Below are 7,726 nucleotides of genomic sequence, written 5' to 3' on the forward strand. Positions count from 1 at the left end.
TCCAAAATACAAACCCTATACCCTAAACTCAAATCCTAAACCCTAAATCCAAACTCTAAATATTAATTTCAATTATATGGTGAATCTTTAAATTCCAATTTAGGGTTTAGGATTTGAGTTTAGGGTACAACGTTTGGATTTAAGAATTAATGTTTAGGGTTTAGAAATTAATATTTAGGATTTAGAATTGGCATTATTCTCTTTTTAACTATTTTTAAATATATTTAATACTTTTTATTTAATTATCCACATGTCACTTTGATTTGTCATAAATTAAGTGGTGAATTTAAAGGTTCATCCAAGGGTGAACCCAAGTGCAAATGCTTTATTTTTCGATAAGAAATTGGGAGAGAACTCCCAAATTTTATTTCAGAACAAACTTCAAGTTTACAAAAAACGCAAGTGCTACAAATACCAATATGTTAGCCAATTCTTCCCTAATTTTTAATTCTTTTCTTTATATAAATGTTATTTTACTTTGTCATGTTTTATACTTTAAATAAACTACCAGAACATAAGTGGCAAATATTGGCCGGTGCCTAAATACTGTACCATTTAGAACGTTTTTAAGCAATTTTTTTAAATAATAAATTTTATTGGCTGAAGTTTTATGTGTTGTGAAATATAAAAATACAAATGGTTCTTCTGACTCATTATCTCAGAGTTGAAAAAAAAATATTTTACAGACAGTAGGATGTCAAACTTTTTGTAATAGAAATGAAACAAACTTATTCAAAATCATCAACTTGTTTATGCACCTATAAATTCATTTTTTAGACGCACCTACACATTTCAAGACTTTCATGCAAGCACAAATTATTTTACCAGTTAAGTTTTTGTTCCCATTTTCCAAGTTATACACATATTAATCAAAATTTACATATGAATTATAAGAACATAAAAAAACTAGTTAACCAACCATATATGTGTTTATAATGCATATTACAACCAAATGCTATTTAATTAAAAATAGAAGAACAAGAACTCACACACTTAATTAGTATCTGAGACAAATATGAGCTGTAGATGCATCGCTAAGATATGAGTAGTAAATGGATTGGAAGAGTCAGTGGATTAATCGTAGACTGGAATCAAGAAGTCCAATGCTCGGTGTTCACTATCCGATCGAGTTAAAAAACATTTTTGAAATTATAAGAAGAGGTTAGTGGGAGATGAATTTAGCTAGAATTTATTGATTTTAATTTTTAATAATCAAAAGAAAAGAATTTTAATGAGTTTTTGATATAAAAAAGGTCTATGAAAATATTATACTACAATTATTTTAAGAATCTTGAAGATATACAATATTTTGATAGTTTGTTTTAAGAGTTCAATTGTTAAGAATTCAAATCCTAGTAATACTAAATTTTGATATAATTATAAAATCATTAAAGGAAAAATTTCACAACTACACTTTGTTTGGTACCACTTTTTATATATACACTTAAAAGAAGGACATTTTTAGAAATACCTAGATTATTAATAGGCAAAGACAAAAATAACCCTCTTACAATTATAACATAATTTCATATCTCTTTCACTCTCGAGAGAAATCTTCGACAGATCACGGCGATGCAACGAGACTTCTCGATCGGCGATGGCGGCTAGATCAGCGACGAGGCGGCGAGATTGAGCGACGGCGGCGACAAGATCGAGCGATGGTGGCTATGAGATCGAGCGATGGCGGCGAGTTCGCTTAGACTCAAATTGGAGACGATTTCAAATTGGGGCGTTGGAGGAGCTTTCATTCTTCTCTTTCACAAGGTAGTGAATCCAGATCCCATTTCTATGCCATGGTGGAACATCTCGGGAATGGTATACTTTTTGGCCATTACTCAGCTTATGTGAAATCAGCTCCTGAGACATGACATCATTTTGATGACGTAAAGGTAATAATATAAGCTATCGATCACTGGTTGCGTTTTGATTTGTGCACTTTACTTCTTTGGTAGACTTCTCTGAAAGGGTATCAACAAATGCAAATTTTCCTTTCGCAGGTCTGGAGAATTAGGGAAGAATGTGTTCTATCAAAGGATGCGTATATGTTAATCTACGCAAGAGAAAGAACTCCTTGTTTCACTAGTGCGTTTGAAGAGCTGAAGATACTATTTGAAGCCACTCCAATCAATTCATCGCCAAAGTCTGTTCTTGAGACTACTACTACCTGTAGCGAGGAGTGTGTAAGCGACCTTAGCTAGCAGACTGTCTCTGATTCAAACAACGCCTGTAACGGTTCGGTGGGAGTTGTATTGATCCCTGGTGGAAACTCCTCAGATTGCCACTGTGATGAGGCACAAGATGAAGTGTTTCGTTTGGCAGAATCTATGAAGACAAACTTTTAAGAATTTTATAAAGTCTATAAACGGTTTACAAATGTTTATAAAACAAATATAAATATTTATATAACTATTTAGAAAGGTTTATAAAACTACTTAAAAAGATTTATAAAACTATTTACAAGAACTTATAAGTGTTTATAAATTAATTTACAAGGTTTATAAATCTATTTATAAGTGTTTATAAATCTATTTATAAGAGTCTTTATATCTATTTATTAGGGTTTATTCGAAAGATTATAAGAATTTAATAATCTTCATAACCCAATTTATAAGAGTTTATAAATCAGTTAGAAGAGTTTATAGATCATTTTTAAATTCTAATATCATTGTACGTAATATTTGGGGTTTGATAATATTATTAGAGATCCTTTCTATTCACTTATGGTGAAGATGACATCTTGAGAAAGCAGAGCAACAAGTTTTGTATGATTACAAAATAAAGAAGCAATCTTAAGAGAATCTTAACATTGTTTACATTCAGTATTGAAAAGACCAATTCAATCATGGGACACTAATGTGTCTGGAAAGCAACAGAAATCAAATGTTGATGTTTCACCGAACGATGACAACAAGATACAGCAATTAAACTTCTCAACTCAAAGATAAAGTAGTATTCTTGGATTGAAGGGAAACTTCAGAACTGGGACTTGTCAAGGCTGTCAAAGTAAGGGCGATCAAGTGCTGTTTTTGCTGCAATTCTCTCAGCAGGATTGTACCTGAGCATTTTCTGCATTTGTTAAAACATAGAAAGCTCAATAAGACTTAACAAAGAGTCTCAGCCTATGCATAGGGAGCGATGTTACAACAATATTCATATGCTAAGTTCATGAGGCAGTTAATTTACTGTGAGAAGATCAACTCCTTGAGGCGAAAGAGATGGGACAGCACGTGCTACTAAGTCTTGCGGCTCCCACTTTGGGTAGTCATGCCAGTCTGGTTCTCAGAATAAAAAGGCTTATAACGTTAGAATATCAAAAGTTAATTATTTTATGAAGTCTTATAACGTTTTATAGAGGCTTATAAATCATTTTTAAAAAATAATTGTCTGCTCTCCATAGTACACGAGCTAATTCTGAACTTAAACCTCCATGTTTTGGAAAATTTCAGGAGCACAAGCTCTTCAACATCAGTAGCATAAACACTTATAAATTTATAAATAATTTATAAATATTTATAAATAATTTATAAATCAGTAATACTTTATAAGGAGATACTATAATTGATAACCGAGGCTTTGAATTTGAATTTCCATGATTTGCGTAGTTTCTTTTTCTGAACATGTGGCTGCTTTTTCCTTCCTCTCGCAAACATTATCTCCTTGTATTTGAAATTCCAATTCTTCCGACATTTCCTTTATTTTATCGTACGAAAGGCTCATGAACAATAGATCAAACAACTTGTGTGCAACTACGTCAACAGCTTCTACTGACTTTTTAGTCAACTTTTCCACCACATCCATATCCAAAATGTATGGTTGTTCAACCTTGGCACACTCCAAATACCACCAGCTTGATCATAATGTGAATCATTGACTAGAAGTGTAGAGCCACTGTTCCCAATCAAAACAGACTGCATTTCATCTATCTTATGGCTTGGTTCCAAAAGAGAGATTGGTACCTCTGTTTCTAACTTCTCATGGCGATGAACAGAATGCTCGTCAACCTCTTGGTTTGAATCAATTCAGTAATCGAATCCGTTGACTATTTCTTTGCGGCCAGCTCTTTTGTCTCCATCTCTGCAATAGAATCAGTCGATTCCATCCTAGTAGTTGAACCACCTTCGTCTCGTATGTGAATCGATGGAACTGATTCCAACTGAACTTGCTGGAATACTCGTTTGAATAAGAGAGAAGTCGTCATCACCGAAATGTCGACTTGTTCGTTTGAGTTCCTCGTCGTCGTCGGATCTCTCTGTAGTTTCATCGGATCTCGTTGATCTCGCCGTAAAAATCTTCAGCGTTGTCGGATCTTTTTTTTCGTCACCGCCAGATAATTCCTCAACTCCGATTTGAATCTGAGATGATGAGATAAAAGTAATCGTGAGATGTAGGAGAAGAAAAAAATAGTTTTAAGCTTTATTAGTTAGGGATATAAAAATAATTTGCCTACTAAAATTTTAATGGTAAAGTTGGTTAAGGTAGAAATGAAAAGTGGTATCATGAAAGTGGTATATTTGGCAATTTCTCATCATTAAAACTCAAACATTTTTAATAATAATGGGTTCTATATGTCGCTAAAGAATCATTAAACAAATAACACTTGATTTTAATACAAATGTTACAATCCATTAACCAATAACTAAAAATTTTAAAATTCTAATAATTATTATAAAAATATATTTCAGTAACACACTAACACCTCTAAATGTTTCAAATATTTTTTGTTTGATCAAAGAAAAAAAATAAAATAAATATAGTACTTTTTTCTGCTTCTCAATTTCAATTATTTTTTTATTTTATTCCTTTGAATTCAATAAAAATTGCTCCTTTTTTGGGTCAATGTTTTCAGTGAACCAATTAATTGAACTGAGAAAAATATTACTCTTTCCGTTTCTAAATAAGTATCATTTTGATAATTTTCACACAGATTAAAAAATGACGAAAATATATGTAAATTGTTATTTATTACACCTTTTTGACAAATAATATTTGAGATAAATAAAATTATTTATAAAATAAATGTAGTTTGTAATTATATAGGTTACTATTAAATTGAAAGAATGAAATAATTTTAAGGCAATAAAATCAATGCAGTTTAAAATTATTTAATTTCAAATCTAATTTTTAATTTGATTATTACTCTAAAAGATTTTGATCCAAATCTACATTCTATGAATAAAACTATGAAACAAAAGAATATAATTTAACACTTGATTTATGAAGTATTAAAGTTTTATAATTTAGAATATTAAATTTAAAATTTATATTAAATTTAATATTTTTATAAAATAAAAGTTAGAACTAAAAGTTGTTAAGTACATATATATTATTAGACTATTAGTCCATACAAATGTGGACCATCAACTAGTTCTTTATAAAAATAAAAGTATTTTTAACAAAATTATAAATCATGAACGTTCATGTTTTAATAGTATCCATGCGAAAATATAATCCTCATATATATTAAAAGAGAAGTACATTGGACACGTGGCGCTCACACAGAGCTTCTCACGAAAAATCTAGCGATTCTATTGGTCGAATTTTTGTATTTTTCTTTTTGATTTATTTTTCTACTTGAGATTCTAATTGGAAAGTCACATTAATTGTTAATCGCACTAATCATTTCTTGCGCTAGAATCTTAATAAATGTCCGCCATTAACCACAACTTACAGAACAATTTTAATAAATGTCGACTAATCATTAAATGTCTTAATGACATTAAATGTCTTGCGCAAGTTATGATTATGAACATACCTTACTTATACCTTACAATTTAATATATTTCCTTTAACCAATTGCTCTCATTAATCATAACTTGCTAATCGGAATATTACATTAATTACTTTCATTAATCATAACTTGCGCAAGAATTACAATAAATACGTGTATTAATAAGTTTCATTTTTACAAAATTCAGAATTAAAATATAATGATATTTTGGCTTATCATGAAAGCTAAATCATTGAGAAACGTCCATCAATTTACTATATATAAGATATTCACAGTAGAAGAAACGAAGCCACTGACTTTTTATTCTCAACTTTTTATGTTCATATTGTTTTTGTTGTTTTACATCATTAAGCTTTTATATATACATATTTCATCAGAGCTGACTTTTCTTTTGGTTTATATGCAGATGCCCTATTATAACGATTTCACCACGATGCAGGTAAATTTTTTTTATCTCTCTATATGATTTGATTAATCGTAGATTTATTTGAATTCTAATTCTTACTTTTTAATATGTTAGAAATGATTGTTTGTTATAGCTTAGAAGGAGAATAATGCTTTCATATGTATTTTTTCTATTGATTTTTTAATTTACAATTTTAGTTTATATATGCGCAGACCAACGATTATGACGTTTCCTCATGTGGATCCATATGTACTTAAATGATCATATCATCCAAAACACGTAAACTACAATGTAAGTTTCATGCTTTGTTACATTCTTTATGTTTTTCAAATAATTATTTGCTTATACATTAAAGAACAAAATCTTTAATCAATATTTTATTATAAAAGTTAGTATAACTTTTTATACATATTATCAACTTTGTACTCAAATATGATTTTATACAATTTATCATATTATAAAATATATATCTTATAAATTCATATATATAAACTATATAGTTCTTTTTTTTGTCATCATAAACTATATAGTTCTATGTCAACTATATTATAAATTGATTGGCTGATTTATTTTTAAAAAATTTCTTTTTCTAAAAACCTATCCTACGCCATCTCTTTCTCTCATCTCCTTCTCTTTCTTCTTCTCGATTTCACTTTATACTAAAACAAAACTAAACGGAGTAAGGAAAAATTGGGAACACATATCTGCACATTTTTATAGAACATGCATTGATTATTAATTCTTTTCTTGCGCAATTAATATGATCTCTTATGAATCTATTATAAATGTAATTTACCTTATTTATTTGAATAATTCTTGCGAAAGTTTTAATCACATTTATTGATATTTATTGAGAATCTGTTATTCTTGCACAATAGGGTATCACATTAATTCGACTTTTAAATCTTTCTAAATTTTCAAAGTCGTTTTTTAATCTTGTTGCCTTATTTAAATAAATCTAACTTGCGCAAGAAGACTAATATTTAATTCAAATCAGTTTATGATATTGTATATTTAATAACTTTATTTATTCTTGCGCAATGTGGTATCACATTAATTGGACTTTTAAATCTTTATAAATTTTCAAAGTCGTTTTTAATCTTGTTGCTTATTTTAAATAAATCTAACTTGCGCAAGAAGACTAATATTTAATTCAAATCAGCTTATGATACTGTAGATTTATTTACTTTATTTATTCAATTTAAATGTTTATTATGAAAAATTAATATTTCATGCTTTGCCTCCTAAACAGGTATTACACTTTAGTGTTTGCTTACATTTTAGAGTTACAATAGCATACTAATGAGATGAACTCTTTCTTTTGCAGGTCCTGATGTTACAGTCATCAGGTGATATTTTCTCTGGTTCTGGATTTTTCAGGAACTCTCTTGTCTAAAAGAAAAAAGCCCAAAAATATCATGATAGTAGCCTTGAGGATCAACACTCTCTCAACAAGAGACATTGCCACAAGAAAAATCAAGGGGAGTGATCTCGAAGATTTTTAAAAACATTTATTTCCTATTATTATGACTTTGTCTTACTTCCGCATTCTTACTATGATAAAATGGATTTGACTTATCATATCTAGCTTG

Source organism: Raphanus sativus, chromosome 7 (genome assembly GCF_000801105.2).
Source record: "Raphanus sativus cultivar WK10039 chromosome 7, ASM80110v3, whole genome shotgun sequence".
NCBI lineage: Eukaryota > Viridiplantae > Streptophyta > Magnoliopsida > Brassicales > Brassicaceae > Raphanus > Raphanus sativus.